Consider the following 24,681-nt stretch of genomic DNA (forward strand, 5'->3'; position numbering starts at 1 on the left):
GTCACATTCAGATATAAGAAAAGTCATTTTCCGTGATGTAAACAGGCCAGCCCAAACCAAGAGCAAAACTTCCATCTGTCTCCCATCACTGCACCCCTCCTATGCCACCCTCCGCTCAGGCTCCTCTAGGGGGACAGGAACAGTGACTCTCTGTAACAAAGTGTCACACACTGGGTGGCTTATAAACCACAGGAATTTATGCCTCAGGGTTGTAGGGGTTGGAGGTCTAAGTCAGGGTGACTGCACAGGATGGTTCTTCTGTGCTGTGGGCAACCATCTCCTTGTTATGTCCTGGGAGGACAGAGAGCAGGGAGAGGACGCAAGCTTCCTTGTGACTCTTCTAACAGCACGAATCCCATCATGAGTCCCCATCCTCATGACCCCATCTCATCCTACTTACCTCCCAAAGGCTGCATCTCCTAATGGCATCCCATGGTGGGGGAGGGGGTGTTTCAACATATGAGTCTGAGGAAGACACAAGCACTCAGCACCCCCCCCCCAATCACAAGCCATCCTGTGCCCCACATCCTCACACAGCCACTAGCCACTGGTCTGGTTCCCCCTGTGGGAGAGGCGATGGCTTCAGGCCCTCCCTCACTGCCTATGCAGGGGTGTCTCTCCAACAGGGTGAGCAGTCCTGAGTCCCAGCATTCGCCCCTCCGTGAACGGGGACAGATGACAGGTGCTTGGGCCGTGCATGTAAGTTTCTGCGGGTTCCACTGGGTGACCAGCTGGACACTGAGTTGTGCTGACCTTTACAATTTCTCTCATGGGGTAAGGCTATAGGCCCTGGTGAATGGTGACAATGGCCTCCAACTTAATTTTATTTGGACATCAAAGACCGGTGCCTCTCTGATCTTCCCGGGGAGATATGCGTGAACAAAACAGGGGCCGACAAAGGTGTTAACGCTGGGTCTGGTGTACGCTGTTCATTCTCCTTCAAGTGCAGCCGGGGAAGTGCTTGCTTACAAGCCGCAGAAGACCAACAACGAGGCAGCAAACAGATCTGTTAAAAGCATATCATAGCTTTAAGGACTGATGGGAAATTGGAGAGCCAGCCCCAGAAAACTGGGAGAAACCAAAATAGGCATGACATCAGCATCCCCACGATCACCCCAGGAGGCTGCCACGCCAAGAATGTCGCCTTCCCTGGGCACTACTGTCTCCAGGGGCAAAGTCCCAGGCAGGAGCGTCCAGTGAGCCTGGGCTATCATACTGGTCTCCCACGTCTCCACATCTCCACAGGGAAGGGGGTTCCTGGCCTCTGAGCTTCTGGCTCACCCTAGTACTCATTCATTGGAGGGTCTCCCAAGTGAAGGAGTTGTCTTAATGCAGGAGCAGGGAAAGGGGACAGAGGCCAACTGCAGTCAAGCTTGGCCTGAGGACATGGTCCCCTGTCATTTCTCTGTTCATACCAAGAAGAAGCACCATCCTGGCTTTTGATGCTAACAGCAGGGTCCAACCATTAGTTTAGATTTTTCTGTTTCCAAGACACTTATCTATGATTTTGGATTTTTGAGAGTTTCCTGGATCATTTCCCATTCTCAATCCCTCTTTACCACTGCTAAGGACAGCCTGATAGGCTTACCGGAACATAGGAGGCTGCTTTCCCAGCCTTTCCATGCCACCAATTCTCTGTGCAACCTTGAGAAAGTTACTTCAACTCTCTAAATCTCTATTGTATCATCTGGAAAGTGGGGGGTAGGTAGCCGGAGGTAGGTGGCATGAGCCGCAAGGTAACTTTTGGCTGTCTCACCGCAGATCCCATGTCAAAGAGCACTTGAAAGGGGCGTAATTCCCCAACCAAAGGCCATCCTCCCCTCTTTTCAGGATTAAAGTTGCCCAACACTCAGCACTCGGGATGTGTGTAAGCCAAGGCTGTGTGATGTAAAAATTGTCAGGAATGACATCACTCCAGATCCAAAGTAACCCGCTGGGGATGCCATTGAATAGCAAGCAAACAAGGCAAAAACACACCGGATCACTTCCTGCAAGGATGACACTTGCGTCTTCCTGCGGGCGACGAGCTTGTTTAACATTCCGTTCCTGGGCACACACGCGTGCAAGCATGCATGGAAGGTCATGCACACATACACACGCCTGTGTTGTCATCAAAGTGCTTAAAGTTGCATATGTAATTATCTCTGCAAAAAGCTTTGTTTTTCATGGGCTTTGCCTTCACTGCAGACACAGAACAAGTTCTTGGGCTTGCTTTCTGTTCACACTCTCTTCTCTGCTTTATTCACTATGCTGGATAGTCGCCTGGCCATAGGCGTACCCGTTAATGTCTGCCTGCAGAATTTATTATCTGTCCAGACACCGGATACCAGGGTTCTCTGTGGGGTGACCCTCTTCTCTCTCTACCCCCCACCTCCCTTCTGCGGAGGGGTGGGAAAGAGGGGGAGTTGAGGGAGGAGTAGAAAGTGATGAAAAGTGCCTCTGAGTTGAACACTGGAGGGAGGATGAGTCGGTTTGTGTATCTGCTCCCCAGGGTTGTCTAAAGATAAACTAAATCTCCACGACCAGACTCCACGTCTTACCCTTCTGTACCCTGTCTGCACGGAGGTTACCAGGTCAGGTGCCTTCCCCACCAGAAGGCTCCTGGAGAGCCTTTGCCATTCTTCCCAGATTGACACAGGGGCTGCCCCCAAAGAAAGGCTTAACAGCATGTTAATAAAGAATGCTGTCTTGTACTTACACAGCACTTTCCCATCAGAGAGATGCTGTTCTGGGTGATTTCACTTGATTGGTAAATGCAGTTGTCTCCACTCATCAGGCGAGGAGGCTGCGGCGTAGAGAAATGGAGGACACGGTGGTGGCCAGCGGGGTAGTGGATTAGAAGTGTTTCCTGCCTGCTCAAGCTTGTCCGGGACACTGCCTTGAGGATAGGGCTTCTCTCTCCCCTGGCTAGACCAGAACTCAGCTTCTCACAGAGCCCAGTCAGTGGGTCACAAAAAGATTTTTGGAACTCATTCTAGAACCTTTCTTTGCCTTGGCCTCTCCACCATATCCAACGTCCCCTCTCTAAAGCCAGGTTTTCTCCTGGGAACAGCTCTTCTCACTGCCCTAAGAGACCCCGCTGCTGATACACCCCCGACCCAGATCACCAAATGCCAACAGCAAGTCAGCAGGGAGAACACCCCCCCCACCCCGCCCTGTTCTATAGGCTGTCCTCCCTGCTTCCCTCATCCCCTGCCCCCGGGATGCTAATTAGGGGGGAAGGGAGGTGGAGCTGGGAGGCGAGCTGCCCAGCTGCTGTGCTATTTCACGCTGGCTGGCTGTGGCTCCAGGGATGTGTCAGTGTCCCCTTCTTCTCCTCCCTGACTCTCCTTGGAAGGGCCTCTGCAAACTCCAACCTCCCCAGCCTTCTAGGAGGGATAGTGATGGTGGTCATAGCAGCAAGCTCACTTCTCTGTCCCCCTTTGGGATGGTGCCACTCACATCATCATCTGCCCCCTTTCCCTCCCTCCCCCAACACATGTGTTGTTCCAGAGGCTTCCATGTTAAGATTTATTGTCAAACCACACTGGCCTTCCACTGGGCCAGGAGCTAGCCCTTGGCCAGGACTTTGGCCCCAGCAGCCCCAGAACTTGGGACCCTGTCGCCAGTATAGCCTTCGCTTGGGGGACTGGGTCTCCTGCCCTAAGCCCCATTTTCAGAAGCACACCGGGGCCTGTTTTCCTTTTACTGTGGGCATCTGGTCCCCCTTGTGTGTGCACTCCTGGGTCTGAGGAGTAGGCTGGAAGCAACAGTTCTAAGCTGGGCGTCCACACATGCTCTGGAATCAGGCCCTCATGGGGAGGTAGTAGCCTAGTGTGGGGAAAAGAAGGAGCAGACCACGGGCAGGGCCTCCATTTGTCCTCCACTGGCCTGCTGATGTGAGGGGTAGGCCACCAGCTTCCACCCCAGAGCAAAGCTGTGCCATCCACAACTGTTACACTTTCCCCTGAAGCAACATCCACACAGGAGGTGGGTTCCCCTCAGTGAGTTCCCCTGGGAAAGGGTGCCTGTTTGCTGGCCAGGTTGAGGCCGTGCTATGGCGATGGGCTCCCGCAGGGTCTGCTGTCAAGTCACTACTATCTTTACTGTTCAAGAGGATGTTCCAGACCATAGACGCAGAGAGCCTGGGTGGCACATGGAATTTAAGGACCCTCCTGCCAGGAAGCTCAGCAGGTCCCGGGAACAGCCCAGTGCCTCAGTTTCTTCAAAGATTAAAAAAAAACAGGAAAGCTCCTATGTCTTGGATAGTTGTGAAAATTAAGTGTGATTTGGCAAAGCGATGGACACAGTAAAAGGATGAGTGGTTCCCAGGGGCTGGGGGAGGACAGATGACTAGGGAGCGTGGAAGGTTTTTAGGACCGGGAGATACCAGGATACCACAGTGGGGACACATGTTCTCCCACACCCGTCAAATCCCATAGACGGTACAAGGACGAGAGTGACATCTCATGTAAACTAGGGTCAGCCTAGGTCCCTCCACTGTAACACGCAAGCCACTCTGCTCCAGGGTGACAACAGTGGGGGACGCTGGGCCGGGGGAGGAGGCATTGGCCTATATGGGAACTCTGCATTTCTGCTCAATTTTGCCCTGAACCCAAAACTGCTCTAAAAACTTGGTATGCTAATGAATGCGTCAGCCCCGCCCCCCCCCCCCCCCCCCGTACTTCACTTAGCCCTGAGACGGACAGCGCCTGCTGAGACCCAAGTATTTACAGAGAGCTAATCTGAGCAAAGTAGCTATTCCTTCTCAAGCTAGAGCGAAACTTGGGAGACGTCTGCCCAGGAGCAGAAAGCACCCCCACGGGACACGGAGACACGACGGCCCGCCAGGGGGTCGGGGGCAGATAAGACGGCGGGCGATGGAGGAGGAAGGCAGGGGTCGGGGAGCAGGACGGAGCGGGCTGGGCTCCCCGGCGGCGTACCCTGGGAGGCACGGAATGGGAGACGACTGCGAAGGCGCCCCCGCCGCCCGCGTCCTCCGATCCTGCCGGCAGCGCCGGTGCGCTCAGCGCTGAGCCCCGGTGAGCCGAGGCGGGGTCCGCGGCGGAGAAGCAGCGGATAGAGGGGAGAAGGGAAGGGCTGGAGACCGCAGGCCAACCCCCGCCTGCCGCCGCCGGCCGCGCAGCGCCCCCGTGTGGCTGCCGCACGCAGCTGCGCCGCTCAGGGAACAAAGCGCTGGACGGGGGGGCGGGGCCCGCGGGGCAGCGCGTGCTGGGGCCGGGGGCTCACGGACGCGGGTTGTTGGGGGGCGGGAAGCAATGGGGCTCACACGCTGCGGCCCCCGGGAGCACTCACGCCCCACTTGAAAGGAACTGTGATTCTAGTCTCGGCTGCTGGAGATGACTCGTAGGGAGGCCAGCAGAGAGGGGAGGAGGCCGTGACACCCCACCCACTGGGCAAGATCGCCCCGCGCCCCAGAAGCTCCAGTGTGAGCGCTGAGCCGCTGGTAGAGAGCCGCTTCCGGACAGTTGAATGCCGAGAGAGGGAAGGGCGCACTGCCTTGGACTGGAAGCTTCCGTTCATTCAGGGAGCTCCAGCAGAGTCGCAGAGCCTTCGGAATAGAGCCGAGAGGGTGGTGGCCCCAGACGGACCCCCCTCCCTCTGAGGCCTCTGCTATACCCTGAAGTTAGCAGCAAAGAAGCACATGGGAGAGGGTCCTCCACCCAAGGCGCCTGCGCGCATAACCTGGAGACCCCGCCACAGAGTCACCATCTCCAGAGCAAGGGGGACCTCTCCTGCCAGAGTCTAAACAACCCTGTCGCACTTTGTGTCCCTTGGTCCTTTCCATGCCCTGTCCCCAGAGGCTCCCCTCATCCTGCACCATTTCAGGAGGAGGAAATGCTTCCTTCCCCAGTAAAACAAAACCCGGACCTGCCACAGTTGGCAAAGGGAGAAGACCCTGGTGCTGGCCCCCACAACTGGACACAGTACCCCACCCTTAACCTTCCTGCTTGGCTGAGTGCAGGCTGGGACAGCCACTAAGGTCTGACTGGAGGCTGGGGACGAGAGGGGACTTCAAGGGCAATGGAAGAGACACAGGTGCAGATCCTTTTCCCCAGAAATGATGACATCCCTGCAGGGTGGTGCTGTGGACCCCAGAAAGACAATTACTTCAGCCTAGAAGACACACACACACACACACACACACACACACACACACATTGAGCCAGGCCCCAGCAATCCTTTGGGAGGGATTTGAACTTGTTCCTTTTCACACAGCCTTTGGCTATGGAGCCCCAGTCTGCTGGAGCCCCCACCACCTACAAGACCCTGTGTGGGCACCTTGCACCAGCCCGTCCAACCTGGTGACTTCCTTCCCACACTGGGGCGTAAGAGTCTGCTCTCACTCAAACCTGACCCTCACCCCTACTCCCCAACTTCTAGCCTCAAATACTACCCTCTTCCTCTGGTGGTTGGTTCCTCAAAATTACCACCCTGTCTCACTAGTGGGCCTGCCTCAGGGGGCGCTGGGTGTCATTAGTGGTTGATTAAATACCAGAGCCTGTGGTAGTTTGCATCATTTCTGGGGACTCTTAGACATCCGGCCTTTGCTTAAGTAGTGACTTCCCTGATGACCTGCTTTCTTGGGGAAACTCATCTTGATTTAAAAATTGCATAACAGAGCACACTTGTTCTGCAGAGGGCCAGGTGGTAAATATTTCCGGCTTTGCAGATCACACCATCTCAGCTACAACTCAGCTCTGCCCTTGTAGTAAGAGCAGCCACAGACAATAGGTAAATAAATAGATACGACTGTGTTCTAATAAAACTTTATCTATAAAAACAAGCAGTGAGCTGGGTTTGCCCCCCCACCCCCGACTAGATTTCTTCTCCCTGTTCTCCACCTGTAATCTGTATTTTGGCATCATGGCTTAGTCAAGAGATGAAGTGGGTTCAAAAGACCTCAGCATGGCCTCAAGACATCACGGTGACAAAGTCAGGCCCAAACGTCACAACTTGGTGATCCCCAAATCTCAGAGTCCTCTGCTGTGGGCTGCAGAATAGCCATGAGAGTTAAATGTTGGTGAGCACATTGCTAAACTCTGAGGTACTCTGCCCATATGCATTGCCCACTGTAGGTCTGAGCTCCATCTGAGGACTAAATGGCGGTTGGGGGGTGGGCGGTGGAGGGCAGAGGGTCCTGGTGTCACTGGCCTGAGGGTCTGTGCTTGACCTGGTGGGTTCAGGCAGAAGCTAAAAACCTTGGGATATTATCACCGGCTTCCTGGTGCTCTCGAAGTCATGGGCAGCAAGCTACTGGATTTGCACGGCTGTCTAAGTGTTCTGTGACCTCAGCTTCCACTCTCCCGGTTCCGGCTGGGCTGACTGTGGCCGCCGAGCAGATGTTCTTTCCAGAGTTACAGCAATAGTGAGCATAGCAAAATCACCTTCTGGGGTGGATGACCTCAGGCACTGGGTCCAGCCGAGTCCTACCTGACTCGCAGTCTCCCTCCTCCATCTTGCCACATCACAAGGAGGCTGTAAGGGGAGGACGGAAGAGGAGGAGCCTCTTTGGTCCCTTACTTCTCTCTCCTGGGACCTGGTCAGGCACCGCAAAGGTGCTCTGTCCGCACCAGGTCTGCCCAGAAGCAGACCAATATGCTTGCTGGGCCCCTAGAGCCTCAGAGAGGTTAGGCTACATGGGCATCTGGGCACCATTCCAGGGACCTCTGTGTCATTTCCTGGTGACCTTCACGCACACAGAAGTTGTTAGGTGGGGCAGGCCTTTAAAGGCCCAACCTTGCTGGGAACCCAGCGCAGCATCTGAGGAATGGTACCAACCCACTCAGTGTCCCTCTGTTGCAGGCCAACACACTCATTTTACAGATGAAGAAACTGAGACCCCAGAGAAGGGAGCGGCAAGCCCTTCTGATGAGCAACACCCCACTTCTAGATTCTGTTCTCTCCCAATCCACTATGGCAGGCAGCTTCTCACAGCAGCAGTAATGACTGTATTTATTATTTATTTATTTTTCCCCTCCGTACTCTTCCAGCCCACCCCACCCCGCATCAGCAGGATGGCTGCTTGGGCCCTCTGGAGGCAAAGGGCTACAAAGGAGGGCTCGGGGCTGTTTGCAGATCCTTGGGGAAATGGAGCTGCCCAGCAAGAAGTTGGGGTTCTGTCCTCCCCTCCCAGGAGGCCAGGGCGGGTCCGACAGTGAAGCAGAGGAAAAGGTTAGGTCAAGAAGAGCAGCCTTCCCAGCCTGGGCCTGCGGGCTCTGCTTCTCCAAAGGGAGGTGGCAGGAAGTGTCAGCCACCAAAGGAACTGGCGGGGTCCAGCCCCCAGGGCCTGGGTGCAATGACCTCATCAAGCATTTCCAGCTTTTATGATCTGCCAGCAAGGCCCTCAAGTGACGCGGGCTGACCTCCCCTTGCAGCCTGTTCTCCCGGGCTCCATGATCTCAGCCCCGTTGGAATGCCACTGCCATTCGCACACCCCTGCCCAGGCCACAGGCCACAAGGCACAGGCCGGGGCATGGAGCAGGGGCCAGAGGGAGTGGAATTGGTCTAGAAGAGGAAAGGAAGTCAGCAGGTAGGTGAGTGGAAGATGTCACCCCAGAGGCCGGGAATGGGGTTCCAGAAGCAGAGAGCACTCGGCCCTAAGGAGGAAGAGTGAGGGGACTGAAATATGGAAGAAGCCATGGAACAGCTCCTTGGTGGTCCCCCAGCCCGGGGATCCCCAAACTGGCTCACATGGGGCACCTGCCAGCTGCTGCTCCCTTCCTCAGCCTGGGTGCCTGGCACAACCACCATCTCCCACCACAAGCACACACGCACGCACACACACACACATGCACACATGCACACACAGGCACACGGGACTGACGCTTCTGGCCGACAAAGCACAGCATTGAGTTCAAAGCCGGGACTGGACACTTGATCACAGAATGCCCATGGGCAAATTGTGGGCCTTCCCTGAGCCTCCATTTCTGTGAAAAGGTGGGACTAGCACTAAGAGTGTCTTCGTAGGACCAGCGTGAGGCAATGCACGAGGTAAGTGTGTGGCCCAACACAGAGGACGCGTTCAGAAGAGCGTAGTTACTGTTGTTACAGAGCGAGGAGGGCAGGTTCAAGAATCCTCCGAGGCCATGTCCCTGCCTTTGCACCCCCCGTCCCCCGGGTCAGGAGGCAGAGATTCCTGGAAAAGACAGTGATCTCAAAGTCACGTAAGAGCTGGAGCCCCACACGGATGGACTCCAGGTGTGAAAGGGCAGCACCGTGAGATCTGAGTCATCATGGGTCTATCCCATTGGACTTCGGACGCTTCAAGAAATGATTATCCCTGTTTTAACAAATGTCACGATTGAGGCTTTGAAAGCACCAGTGGCTACACACAGTGGCACAGCCAGCAGACGACAAAATCGGGATTTAAACCCAGTACTTCCCCACCCAGAGCCCCACCTGTCACGAAACCCTACTTTTCTAGGGTCGGGGACCTAATTGTGCAGATGTGTATTCATTCAGCACCTATTAACCGGACCCTCGCCCCCTGCATGACCCCTATCTAGGTATTGTCTACACTCAAGAGACGAGGGGACAGTTGGGAAAAGCAACCCACAATGGATCAAAGAGAAAATGTAACAAGTCATTTTTCTCACTGGAGGTAGTAGGGAGGGTATAGACACCCGCCATTACCACAGCTTAAATACAATAAATTTCTCTCCCTCCCACGACAGTTGAGAGGACAGTGGCCTGGACCCGTGGGCAGTTCTCTCCCACGGGGACATTCAGGGACCCAAGTTCCATTCAGCTCTCTTCCCGCCACCTCCTAATGCAGGGGTTCTCTACCTGGACTCCACACGGAGAGCTCAAGGTGTCTGTGAAGTGACATGAGGCAAAAAAAAAAAAAAAAAAATCACGTCTCTATTTTCACGAACTTTTAAAAGAAATTTAGCATTTCCTTTTATTATGAGTGTGGTGATAAACCACTGCAAAAACAGTGGGATCGAGGACTCTGCTGTCAATAGGCATCATGGGGACCTTCGTGTCCCCTGACAGTGTCACAGATATCCCAAACTATCATTGAACATTCGTTCCTATTTCAAAATTATAGTTTGCTGTCTGTCCTGCTGCTGTTGGATGTCATTATTTAATGTCGACAAAGGCACACAATTCTACTCTCACGGGTCTGTGTGTGCGTGTGTGTGTGTCCCATTAGGTATTTTGACATCTACATGCCAAAAGCTTTCTTCTGTAAGCTCCTATATTTTATTTTATGCATTAAAAAAATTTTTTTTTAAATTTTGAATTATATAACCTGGAGTTTTCTTATCTATAAAAGTAGGAGGTAGAAAAAAATAGTAGAATAAAAGCAATTACTTTTTTTTTTTAATTTGGCCAGTTGATATCTTTTTTCAAATGAAATCCCATCATTCAGACAAAAATAGGGTATCTTGGTTAAGTAGGGCCGGGGACCCAGCGCCCTGTTGGCTTGGCCTCCCGCTTCCTGCCCCTTTCCCGAAGGGGGATCCCTGAGGCTCTTCCCAGGAAACTCCAGGCCCAGAGGAGTTTGGCACTGGAGGTCTGGGTGGTGTCTGAGGCCCCTTCCGGCCCAGCCTTCCCCTGAGGCTGCCACGGCCTGAGGACAGGTCATCTCCGACATCCAGTGACAGCTGCGGGCTCTCCCCAGACAGAGGCCCATCTCTGTGGGCAAGAGAAGAAAGGCAGGGAAGGTTTGGGGGAAGTGATATGTACCGAGGACACCGTGGACTTGAGAGTAGCCGACACTGAGACAGAGCGTGGCAGTCGGGGCGTAGGACGAGAATGGCAGGTGCAAAGCCTCTGGGGTGGGAATGGAGAGACCTTTTCGGGACGTGGGGAGGCGGGGGTGGGGCGGGGACTCCGTACAGCAGAAGGTGTCATGAGGACCAGGCAGGTGGCAATCTGGAGGGACCAACCCAGCCCACACCCACAACCTTGTTCCCAGCCGCCGTGGCCTCCGGGGCTCAGGGCCTCCTGCTTGGAGACAGCAGCAGAAGCAGAGCTTTGGTCTAGAGAACCTGGAATGCGGGGCAAATAGTCAAACCTAGGATAGCACTCATTTTTTTCTTCCACTGTTTTTTTTTTTTTTTTTAAATTTTATTTATTCATTTGACAGACAGAGATCACAAGTAGGCAGAGAGAGAGGGGGAAACAGGCTCCCCACTGAGCAGAGAGCCTGATGCGGGGCTCGATCCCAAGATCCTAGGATCATGACCTGAGCCGAAGGTAGAGGCTTTAACCCACTGAGCCACCCAGGCGCCCCTTTTCCACTGTTATTATGCTCCTACTTCGTAGTGGGCACGAGGAGAGATTTTCATTCCAGTGAGGTGAGGCATTCAAGATATGATAAGCGTACGATAAATACATACACGAATAAGCGGCAATTATAGTGACTTTGCTATTGATTTGAAAATACTATAATAAAATAATAATAATAATTAGCATTAAATACATGCTAAAAAAATTCCCAGTGGTTGGTCTGAGAAGTACCAGTGAATGCACGAAAAATGTAATATGTGTTGGGATTAATAAACACCCTTTTTTTTATTGAAGTATAATTGACATACAATATTATATTAGTTTCAGGTGTACGACACAGTGATTCGACATTTATATACATTAGAAAATGTTCACCATGATAAGTCTAGTTACCATCTGTCACAGTACAAAGTGTTCATAATATTACTGACCAGATTCCCTGTGCTAGAAATTAGACACCTGTGTCTTCTTTATTTTATAACTGGAAGATGGTACCTCATCGGCCCCTTTTTAATAAACACTCTTTGAAAGGGCAGAATTTTAGAGTCAGTCACATTACCTCCAGTCTTAACTCTGCCACTGCCAACGTGTCACCTTGGATTAAGTCACTTTGTCAATTTTCTCATCTATGAAATGTCCTGACTGGTAAAATTTCTGTGAATATCCAGTGAAAGAACACCTACATGCTTTTAACTCAGAATCTAATATACCACGTAGCCGGTAGGTGTTTTTCTTTTATTTTTATTATTATTATTAACTAAAGCCAGGAATCTTTAGTTAAACAAAAACTTTTTTATTTAACGAAAAAAAAAAAAGAAAGAGAAAGAGTTCACAGATTCCTGAAAACCAGGCGGAGAAGTGCAGAGATTTCATCTCTAAACCAGAGAATGAAAAGAGCATAGTCTTAACGTTTGGTGATGGGGCCCTGTGTCCCTTCTGCTATTGCCTCATTTCTGTATTCTGTTTACAAAAATTACACAAACTCCTCAGTTCCATTTATATGAAATACCCAGGATAGACAGTTTCACAAAGACAGAGATGGATGGGTCGTCACCAGGGCTCCAGGGAGAGTGGAGAGTGGAAGAAATGGCGGAATGGGGATGGGGTGTTATCCTGGAGTGATGGAAATGTTCTGGAACTAGCTACAGATAGAGTTTGCACAATACTGTGAATGTACTCAGTGCCACGGAATTGTTCACTCTAAAATGGTGCGTTTTATGCTATGTGAATTTCATCTCAATAAATTATCAAAAAATCTTTTTAATTATGTATAATATATTTAATTCAGAACTACTAAGACCTTCAGTTAGGATTGCTCTGTAATATGTGTTTGTAAATGTATGTTTCATGGATATCAGTTATATCAGTTCATAATCTGTATGACCAGCTTTGGATACAAGAAAGGACCCTTTAATTTTGTGTGTCAAAATAATTAGATGTGCAATCACTGCCCATAGGAACAGAAAAATCCAGCACATCCCTCCAGACACCTTCCTGTCTACCCAGAATTGCCCAGGGCTTCCTCATTCCAAAAGACTCAGCCCAGGTTGCAAACACCAGGCACTGAGAAGGTCAAGTGTCCACTGAGTACTCTTGTTGTTTCCATGGCTGCCAGGAGAAGAGCTACTGGTCACTGTCCCTACTCTGCCCAGTGGAAGCGTGGTCAACATTGTAAGAGCATCCCTGCTAGTAATATTATCACAGCAAGTGGCGCTGTCAGGGACCATAAATCCCAAACCCCGCTCTCTGCTCTTCTTAACTGTGTACGCTCCTCTGCCCTTAGCCATTGCTTTTGCAAGGTAGCCTCTGCCAAAGAAACTGGATCAGGAGGGGCTTCCGGCCACAGCCTCCCCTACACCTTCTAGATCCAGCGGACAGACAGGTGGATAAGCAGTTTTCCTCTTTCCTCCTGCTTCATTCCCTTGACTCCTGCGCAAAATTGCTTCCTCCTCCCCTCCCCCTAACTAACACACTGGGAAGCCTTCCAATGGGCAGCAGTGGTCTGGCCTTAAAAGTTCCCGGAGCAGTGGGTATCTTTGCAACTCAAGGTATTTGCCTATAAGGAATATTCCCTGCCAGACAACATTCGCCTTTCACTTAGACCGAGAAGCGGCTGGCACTCTCTCAGATGACAACAAAAAAAGGAGCAGTAGCTCTCGCTGTGAAGGGCCACGCGCCATGCTCTCCGCTACCTCCCCGCAGCTCGCCGGGGTGCGATCACTGACCCATCCCGCGGAGGAGGAAATGGGGTTCGCTGTTTCTCTCCTGGGGAAGTCGATCCGTGAAATGACTTACCTTACTTTTTTAGTCTTTTCCCCCGTATTCATTCTTTCTGCGCTTCTCTATTAAGAAAGCTTAAGAAATACTAGAGCAAAAAAATGGCAATGGGGCCAGAGTAACGCCTGGAGGGCGGAGTTCTAATTCTGGCTCCACCGATACCGGGATGTGTAAATTCGGGAGAAATCCTAGAACCTCTATGAGCCTCAGTTTTGTCATCTGTGAAATGGACAGGTGGACCCCACGTGGTCTAGGCCCCTTCTAACTGACATTCTGCGATTTTGTGAACCAGCCACACTTTGAATCCTGAACCAATGGGAACGTGACAATGTGTCGGTGCACCGAGGCATGAAACGCTGCGGGAGCAACCATTTGGCTTAGCCATGCACTTGTTCATTCCTTCCAGACGGCTTGAAGGGAATCACTCAGAAAAGATTAGCAGCTTGAAGCAAATGACTGTGAAATCCCCGGGTGCCCTTAATCCTGGGCTGGTTATCAGATCGCTTCTGATTCATCTCCCTTGTCTGGTCTTCATTTGCCTGTTAATACTTTGTCCTCTTGCTCCCGGGCTTCCGGCTCTGGTACACTCTTGTTCCTTTCTGGGATTGTGATCGCTTCTATGGGGAGGATGGTGCTGCAGAAGACCCAGGCCCTCCCCCACCCCCCCCACCCCACCCCCTCTAGTCAATCCACACATAGGGTTTGTGCAAGGCTCAGATGGCTGTATGAGCTCTCACCTTTAAACCACCTCCTTGGGATCTGAGTGTAGAAATAGTCAGTGGTACTTTCAAGTCTGGCAGGTGGTATCTTCATTGATTGTCTGTCCTACACCTGGATGCCGGTCCATCTCTCAGGATGGGACTCCCACACCGTACTGGAAGAAACGAAAGCAGACAAACACGTACATACAAAACCATACATTTCAGAATGTCTAAAACTTGTAAAACCCAGCGTCAATGAAAGGCTGATGAAACAGTCACTTTTAAATACGGCCGATGGATGTCTAGGTAGGTGTGGCACCTCTGGAAGGCAGCTGGACACTATGAATCCCCAGTTTTAAAATAGGCACACTTTTCTTCCAGCCAGTGTTTCCTCCAAGAAAACTGAGTTCCAAGGGGCACCTGGGTGGCTCAGTTGGTCAAGCAACTGACTTTTGGTCTCAGTTCAGGTCATGATCTCGGGGTCATGAGATCGAGCCCCACGTTGGGCTCTGTGCTCAGCGGGGCATCTGCTTGAGATTCTCTCCCTCTGCCTCTCTCCCTGCTCTTGCTCCCTCTCTCAAACAAATAAATAAATAAATAAATAAAATCTTTAAAAAAGGATTATTTCCCAAGAAATAATTGTAGAATGGCAACCTATGGATACAAGGCTGTTCCTCAGAGCATGTTTGACATCAAAAAAAGTGGGATACAAAGCAAATTTCCAAGAATGAGGAATTCAAAATCTAAATTACGGTACAACCAAATAAGGGAATACCCTTCACCCATGACAAGTCATGTTGTAGGAGAGCGCTTCGTGACATGAGAAGATGCCTGTGGGACTGTAGGATGAAACAACGGTGCTCCGAAATAGTGTATGTGCGATAACTTCATAAGAATCTGTACATGTGTTTGTATGTGTCGGAGAGAGTGGGTTCTTTAAGACAAACAAACAAAACTAGATTATACACCGAAATGTTAACAGTGTTTATTTCTGCATGGCAGAATGATACGTGGTGTTTATTTTCTTTCTGGACTCTCTTTAAAATTTAATTTTATGAAACAGGGAAAGGATATTTATATATACATACTTAATTTAAAAGAAAAAGCACTCTGGGAAAGATCTTGGTGTCCCAGGGCAGCAGGAAAGAGAAGGGCAGGCCGGGTGTACCTGGCCCCTGGGCCCTCAGACTTTCTGCTTCTCCGTCTCTAGGTGGGAGGCCTCAGGAGCTCGGCTAGGTGTGTGTGGTGGGGGTGACCCCATGTGTTATGCTAGCAGACTCCCTGGGCTACAGGCCTGTTCCTTGCCAGGAAACCATCCCTTCTTAGGTTGCTGAAAGAGCTGACTATGCATATCTTTTCCCAAGTTCAGTGGCATCATGTGGCCTCTCGAAAGTGGCCATGATGGGAATATTCACACCACAGAAACTGGCAAGTGCTACCATCGGGGCCTTTTTTCTGGTCATTGTGGGGTGAAAGTCAGAACATGAAGGTCATGTTCTAATAAGCCCTGCAGGTGATTTGGACACACACTGAGTGTGCACAGGGCAGGACCTCTCCATGCCCCAGGAAGAACCATTCACATCCATGGGGAGGTGGGTGGTGTTCTGGGCTGTTTTTCCCAAGATCCGGTTTTATGACACAAGGAAGTCCCAAACTTACCTCTGCCTCCCAGAGAAGAAAATTTTTACACACACCCGCCCATTCTCCACCTTTCCGTGGGGGGAGAAGCTGTCTACCTCATTCAGGTCCTAGATCCTGAAAAGACTAATCCCCAGGCCCCCTCCACGCGTACATCTAAATTAAAGAGATAGAAAAAGAAGTCTGGTTTTTCCACATTGAGGGATGTGTCAAATACCAAAAGTTTAAGAATTCCCCTCCGCCTTTTTTTTCCACCCTGCTTTGCTGTTTCCCTAAATAAAGCCTTTGTAGCCTCTTGGGTAATCAGCCCAGCACAGATCTGCCACCAAGAAGTGGCATAAATTTTCATTCAAGGCCTCCCAAGCAAACCTTGGCAGCTCAAGTTCCCCAGACACATCCCTTCCGCAGATTCCGAGGAGGGGAGGACAAAGGATCCATTTGACACCAGTCGCTTGCCTTGGGGGAACCGCTGAGGAACTACAGCCACAAGACAGATGACTCCGGCCTTGATCTGACATGTCACAGGATGGATGGGACTTTGGGACAGGCATCTGACCAGTTCTCCGCGTGGGTGGGCATCCACACAGCAGACCCAGCCCCTTGCTTTTGATCAGGACGAGGCATCTGCTTCCTCTTTCAGAGTTTAGGTACAGTGGGATGTCTTGGGGTCTGTGAGTCTCCCAGAGGTCCTGTCCTGCCTGTTGGACCATCACCCATTCCCTCTCCTCCCTGAGGCAGTCATCTACGTCTCTGCACTCAGAGAAGAGAGCAGTCACATAAATAACTTGCATACAAATAGAATCCCTTACAATTTGGCTCTGCTACGTGCAGCCTGTTTCAGGAACAACAGATTTGCTCTTCTCATTTGCTTTGGCTGCAATTAATATTAAAACGAGGTGGCAGGGAGCAGGGACAGAGCCTGGCTTTGATGATCTGTCACAAGCAGAAAACGGAGAGCAGTCAGCAACTGGAATGGTGCCCTGGAACGGGGAACGGCTGGCTCAGCGGAGGCCGGTCATTAGCCCCCTCAGCAGCCTCCCCTATGGCTGCCTTCCCCCCAACACCCAACCCAGCGCTGGGATTCACCCAGCCCTCCACAGTGCTCAAAGAAATCCCTGCTTTCCACTTGCCTGATGTGCGGTGAGGCCAGAGCTCAAAAGGGATGCCCACGTCCCCACAGCTGCGGCGGTTCTCAGATGGCGCTCGCAGTCCAGTGCACCGTCCCTGGGGCACTCAGGATGCAGGCTCGTCCCCCACCCCATTCTTGATGGCTCAAGAAAAAATCTCAACACAGAAGGAAGGGAGACAGGCGTTATTTTGAGATGATGTGCTGTCATTTCTTTTTTAAAAGGAAATTATCTCCATGTTCCAGTGCTTTATTATTAATAACAAAACACCAGTACAAACTTCTAGTTATAAAGGAAGCCCTGGGAATGTAATGGACAGCACGGTGACCCTCGTTCATGATTTTGTATGTGGTATATTTGAAGGTTGCTGAGATTAGATCTTAAAAACCCTCATCAGAGGGGCACCCGCCTAGCTCAGTCAGCAGAACACATGGCTCTTGATCTCGGGGTTCTAAGTTGGAGCCCAAGTGGGGCGTAGTGATTATTTACAAACAAAATCTTGGTGTGCCTGGGCGGCTCAGTTGTTAAGTGTCTGACTTTGGCTCAAGTCATGATCCCAGAGTCCTGGGATCCAGTCCAGCAATGGGCTCCCTGCTCAGCAAGAAGCCTGCTTCTCCCTCTCCCGCTCCCCCTGCTTGTGTTCCCTCTCTTGCTGTCTCTCTCTCTCTCTCTCTGTGTGTCAAAATAAATAAATAAATAAGATCTTAAAAATAAATAAATAAAAGTAAGATCTTAAAAAAATACTCATCCCAAGAAAAACTTTTTTATAACTACAGAGGATGAAGATTCTGAACTACACTTGCTGTGGTGATCATTTTGCAATATACATGAATATTGGCTCATTACATTGTATGCCTGAAACTAATATAATGTTGCATATCAATGCTATCTCAATTGAAAATATATCGAAAACTTTAGAAAAGTAATAAAATTCTTGCAAACCACTTCCCACTCTGCTCTTGAAACATCAGAGGGTGACCCTGCCAAGAGGAAAAAAAAAAAAAAAACCCCAAGAGGACAGACCATGTCCTGTGTCTTTATTGTCTCCTGGGCTGGGCACAAGTTCATTGCTCCATTGATGTGGGGGAGAGAATGATTACCCAACAGCCCAATGGGCTAGAGGAGCTCTAGCTGCATTAAGAGGCAGATAGGGCAAGGCCCAGAAGGATCTGGGGAATAGGAGCCTCTATCCCCATGGAGTTGGGGTATAACACCCTCCTAGTACAACTAGGGACCTCCCTGAAACTCACTGTTCAAGAATGTTTATCCAACTTTCATCACGTAAACATGACTGATTGGCCATCCATGGTGGAGATCAACAGCCAGCCCCACTCCCCTCCCTGGACGTGGGGGGTGATGCCAAGATGGGGCCAACACTCTGATCACGTGTCCATCCTAAAGCTACCTGGGGTTCTTGAAGAGTCCCCTTGATAGCACAAACTCAGGGGTGGTTGGGAAAGGGGGTCCTTATGAATAACAAAAGACAGATCCCTCAAGAAATCCCAAGAGTTTTAGGCGCTCTGGGCCATGAACTGTGGACAAATGCAAAATGTAATTTGCATGTCACCCCCCTCGGCTCCCCTCCACTCCCTCACCAGTTTCCCACGGCACCCTTCCTCAATAAGCCGTGTGCATGCAAATCCCCTTGCTAGAGATCTAAGACAGAATGCTCAACGGAAGGGAGACACTAAATCCGATGGCTTGATGGCCATCTCATGACCACATGGGGTCATTCCTTCAATCATGCAATCGCTCATTCAGCGAAAACGTGTTGGTGTGCCAAGCCGCAGGCCAGGCCCTGAACATGGAGTGGTAGCCAAGTCAGCCACAGGCCCAGGCCTCGTTGAGGGCTGAGAATTACCAGGGAAGACCGACACTGAGCCAGTAACTACTGTTCTGTCTGGCTGATCAGTGTGGGTCCAGAGAGGACTTGGGAACAGCGCTGGGGGCATCACCAAGCCACTGGAGCCTCTGGGGATGGGGACCAGGTGAGCGAGACTGAGATCATCAGTGTTGCTTTTGGAAGAGAGCCCTCTGGCCAGGTGAATGGGTTGTGCTAGGGCGGGAACAGAAGCAGGAAACCACTTGAAAGGCTGTTACAGGGGCTTGGGGCCCAGAAGAGCATGGTTGGGACAAGGCTGATGGCCTTGACCTGAGTAGGGATGGGAAATAACAGAAAAAAAGACTCATGGTGCCAAAAAAAAAAGACTCATGGTACCTGCTTACGAGCTCAGAAGCCCAGACTCCCTCGTGCAGAAGAAGATTAAACAGCACGAGTATACAACCATGGGCCAAACCAGGTGCCTCCAACGAGCTAGCAGTCAGAAGAGAGGCTGGTGAGTCAGAGCTGGAGGGGTCAGGGTAGGGTGCGAGGAGGAGGGGGATCTGAACACTGTTGAAGGTTTGGGAAGTGTTTGGATTGGCCAGAGGGGTTATTCCACACACTCAAGATAGTGAACTGGGATGCGACGCCTGGGTGGGCCAGTTGGTTAAGCGTAGGCTCTTGGTTTTGGTTCAGATCCTGATCTCACAGTTGTGGGATCCGCCCCATGTTGGGTTCTGCCCTCAGCACAGCCTGCCTGAGATTCTTGCTCTCCCTCTCCCCATCCTGCTGCTCCCATTCCCCTCAAATAAATCAATAAACCGGGGCGCCTGGGTGGCTCAGTGGGTTAAAGCCTCTGCCTTCAGCTCGGGTCATGATTTTAGGGTCCTGGGATGGAGCCTGGGATCAGCAGGGAGGCTGCTTCCCACCCCCCGCCTCTCTGCGTATTTGTGATCTCTCTCTCTCTGTCAAATAAATAAATAAAATCTTAAAAATAAAGTCAATAAACCTTAAAAAAATGAAGGAGGGGGAGGAGGAAGAGGAGAAGAGTAAGAGTGCATTGGGGCCAGAGTCCAAACAGAGGAGCAGGACCTGAGCTGAGAGGTTAATTGAAGGAAGTCAAGCTCATCCCTGCTTAGACACCCTTATGTCAGAGAGGAGAGCGTCCTGCCCACACAGAGACCATGAGCAGGACAGAAGCAGACCAGCCCAGAGCCCCTCTAAGAGCTTATGATGTCTGTGCTGGAAAGGGTGGGTGGATTCTCCTGGCCTGGCCACTTCTGGAAAGCATGTGGCTTCCAAGCCCTGGGATCAGAGGCTGGGAGCTGTTGTCTCCGGGGCCTGGTGGGGACTAATTACAGTGTCCACATCTACTCCAGACTCCCTTTCATCTCTGGGGAATCTGACAAAATGGGTTTTAATTTTCCATCAGATCTCAGCATTTCAAAGTCAGGAGGAAGGAAGTACCTCTGTGACCCCACAGAGTGGAGGAGTGGTGTGGGCTAGTCTGAGGGTTGCCTCATCCGGGGGCATCAGCACCTGCAACCACGGATGACGCGGGGATCCCGCACACCTCTCCCAGGCAGAGGCTGGGGTCCTGTGCCGGCGCTCCGCTGTTAGAGGACCTCCCACCCACACAACCCAAGGGGAGTTTTCATTGGCAGACACTGGAAATCCAACTCACCTAGGGACAGGGCTTGACAGAATTTAGTTCCCCAGTTACTTATTGAACATTTACTTGGACTTAGCTCTGGGGACAAACATTTGTTTAGAGACAGCATAGACAGGACCTGAGCATCCATTCTTCCTAATGCTCACATGAGCCCTTCAAGGCAGGTGTTAGAAACCCACCCTGCAGGCGAGAAAGAAATAGGATTCTGAGGTCAGTGCTGTGCCCAGGGTCGCCGTCCATCAACGGGAGCACCAGGACAGTTCACTCACTGTCTGATTCCCAGACCCCCTCTTTCTGCTCTCCCTGCACACACAGAGCCCCGTTTCCTGCCTCCAGGTGCTTCTGTCTCCCCCAAGAGAGAAGATTACAGACACGGAACAGTGACTAACAGCGTGAAAAGTGGCAAAGCTACGAACACCCAAGATGAGACAGGAAAGAAAGAAAGGAGCCAACTCCGTGCGTGGGGCTTCATACTTCCTATCATATCTAATTCTCCTGCAAGCTGATGCAAAAGGATAAATAATATTCTCTTTTGACAGACATCATAGAATACAATATCCCAGAAACACGGTTGCCGGTAACGTTGGTGATGGTGCTGTAGTGACATTATTTTAGGTTGAATTTACAGTGATTTTTTTTTTTTTTAGTTGATTCTAAAGCCCATGCTCTTTAACACACCAGGATAGCTGCCCATAGCCTCCCCCCACCCCCGCAACATCTCCAGCTGGCCTGTGGTCCCGGAACTGCCCAGCCCCAGCTCTGCAGATGCCATCTTTCTTCCTTCTGCAGGGGAACACATCCTTGTCCTGCTTCCCTCATCCTGTCCCCTGATTGTCCTCACTCTCAGGCCCCATCAATCCCATCATAGTTCCTTTCTAAAAATTCAAACATCCTTCACCAGCTTCCATTCTCTTTCCCATTTTTCTCAGAAAACATCTCTTCTGCCTCTTCTCTTCTCTCCCATCTTTACCCTCTCTCCCCATATCCTCTCCTCTGCTTCTTGCTGCCTTTCTTGGTGTGTGGCATTTGCAGCCTCCAAAGAGCATTCAGGTCAAGGTTGATAAAGGTTAAGTGCTATGCTAATAACGCTCTTCCTCTAGGGAAAGGCACGCCTTGAGTTTTGAAGTGAGATTAGACGTGATAAAAAGCCAGAGCCATCAGCCGCGGAAGCCTTGGCCGGCACCTAGAAATTTCTGCCAGCATACCTACTCAGTTGAATCCTCTTCCATCTGACGTGAAGCCCGCTTGTCCCTGGTCGCCTTTCTCGTATGTACCAGACAGAGCGCAGAATGTGCCACACGACCCACTTCGCTTCCACCACAGGGTGAAACACTAGAAAGCTGCTTCCTCTCAAGTATGTCCAGAGATGACATTTTTATGACTAAAAACCAGAGGCCATTTCCCATCAACAAGTTGGATCATTATATTTTAAAATACATTTTGGGGGGCACCTGGGTGGCTCAGCGGGTTAAGCCTCTGCTTTAGGCTCAGGTCATGAACTCAGGGTCCCGGGATCAAGCATCAGGCTCTCTGCTCAGCAGGGAGCCTGCTCCCCCGCCCCACTGCCTACTTGTGATCTCTGTCAAGTAAATAAACAAAATCTTTAAAAATAAATAAATAAATAAATAAAAATAAAATACAAGTTTCCCCATGTGATTCACTTAAGTTGTTTTCCTTTGGGATGACCATATGTACCCATAAATATTTAAATTTTTCCTGGATTGAGTCTCATGCCAAAAAAGAAAAAAAAAAAAGCTTTCTTACCACTCCTATTTGATGTCACACCGACTTCTATTTAATTCCTGCCTCTGTTGCTCACCTACTGTGCAAACTCAGACAGGGTCTGTGAATGCCGTGTACAAATGGGGCTTGAAATAATCAACTCATGAGGCCACATGAGGAGTGAATCAGGTAGCATGTGACACCTACTATGATAGTTCAGTTTATTCATTAATTTGGCTGGGCCAGGATGCTGGTATTTGTCAAACATTATTCTGGGTGTTTCTACGAGGATTTTTTTTTTTTTTTTTTTTGACAGACAGAGGTCACAAGTAGGCAGAGAGGCAGGCAGAGAGAGAGGAGGAAGCAGGCTCCCCACTAAGCAGAGAGCCTGATGCGGGGCTCGATCCCAGGACCCTGGGATCATGACCTGAGGTGAAGGCAGAGGTTTAACCCACTGAGCCACCCAGGTGCCCCTCTACGAGGATTTTTTTTACATGATAGTAACATTTAAGTCAGGGGACTTTAAGTAAAGCAGATTGTCCTCCAGAATATGAGTGGGCCTCATCTAATCAGTTGAAGGTCTTAATAAAACAAGGACTGACCTCCCTTAAGCAAGAGAGAAATCTCCAGCACACTGCCTTTGTTTTCGTTTTCCTTTTCTTAAGATCTTATTTATTTATTTATTTGACAGAGAGAGAGCACAAGCAGCCAAAGCAGCAGGGAGCAGGAAAAACAAGCTCCATGCTAAGCAGAGAGCCCAAAACAGTGCTCCATACCAGGGTCCTGGGATCATGACCTGAGATGAAGGCAGATGTTTAACCAACTGAGCCACCCAGGTACCCCTAGCAAAATGCCTTTGAACTTCTTCTTTGAATTCTTTGAAAATTCTTTGAATTTTCTTCTTTCTGGTTCTATACCAGACAGCCTTCAGACAACCTCAAACTTGTCTCCTACCTACTGGCTCAGCCTCCATAATCATGTAAGCCAATTCCTTCTAATAATTATATCTGTGTACATATACATTCTACTAGCTCTGTTTCTCAGGTGACTGATACACCCACCTAGCTCAATGCTTATCATTTAGCAAATGCCTACCAGGAATCAGCAGCCTGCAGATTTTGAAGCCCCCATCTCCCAATTTATCTGATGGTTGGATGGATTTTAGTTAAGCTTAGTTGGCAAACCTAGAGGTAAACGTGAAATGATAAATCAGGAAGCATATAATTGACAAATGGAACAGAATCTGTTCCTATTAAATTCCTACTCACTTCAGAATACGATTGTTTTCAACCCTCTCCATTATCAAAAACACATAGTTATAAGACCTAACAAAATATTCTAAAACAAACATGCATAACCACCATCAGGTCGTGAAGTGGAACATCACCAGGGTCCCTGAGGCATCCGGGTCCATCCCGGTGACTCTCAGAGTAACGCTCACTCACGTTTCTTACGCCTTTCCCGTGCAAGAGTGCCTCGCTAAATCATTACCATGTCTGTTCTTCTGTATCTGACTTCCTTTCCCGCCACGTTACGCTCATGAGAGTCATACTTCCATGTGTTCATTTCGCGGTCGCGTACTATTCTGTGATGTGGGTCAACACGCTTTGTTTAACCATTCTACAAACTTTCAGCATGACAAAGACCTAAATCCAGAGCACGTGCTGTGCAACAGAGCCAAGGTCCCTTTTCGAGCAGATGCTAAAATCGTAAGGATGCTGAAGGGTTATAAATGTATCTGAAAATACTGGTATAAAACCAACAAAAAAGAAGACAAATTCTGAGCTATGGACAAATGGATTCGTTGAGTGTGAAGTTCTTCTGTTGACAAATTAGGGACAGTGGATGATGAAGTGAGCCATGGGCGAACAAACACAAGACCGCCATAAGGTCTAGTAAAGAAGCAAGTTAGCAGCCAATGCAGTTCTGCTGTAGGTCATGTCACTGTAACTGTTGGTTTTATACCCCAGGCCCAGGGTGGCGGTGAGCAATCGTGACGAACGCCTTCTGGGGCCAAGAGACAGGCACCCATGGGCACGGAAGCAGGTATAAGGGAACCATTCATGGCCACAATGAGCCGCAGTAGATCCTCAGCACAAACCCTGCTAGCCACTTCGTAAGGGGCAGAAAGACAGAGGATGGAGTTCAAGCCTCAAGTTCGCATTTGTGACCAGTTCCCCTCCCTGCTTTCGAACAGCCAGCAACATTTCCCCACACCAGCATGCAATGTTTGCGTTTTCCTGGAGCTCAAGTTCAAGGCTGGGATGGCCCTTCCTCATCACCCCGCTCCCGTCAGGCTATTACTAAGAAAAACACAAACCCCTTTCCTAATCACGTTGCTTAATTATCAATATTATTTTCAACTAATATCTTTATTCCCATGCATTCGTACAGAGTCTCCGGTGCCTTCTGGTCTAAGTAAGTTTTTGTGGCTTAGCCTGGCACTGTTGTTTATACGTTAAGACTTGAGGTTTCAAGATT

The sequence above is a fragment of the Lontra canadensis genome, unplaced genomic scaffold (assembly GCF_010015895.1).
Source record: "Lontra canadensis isolate GAN:19392208 unplaced genomic scaffold, GSC_riverotter_1.0 scaffold17, whole genome shotgun sequence".
Taxonomy (NCBI): domain Eukaryota; kingdom Metazoa; phylum Chordata; class Mammalia; order Carnivora; family Mustelidae; genus Lontra; species Lontra canadensis.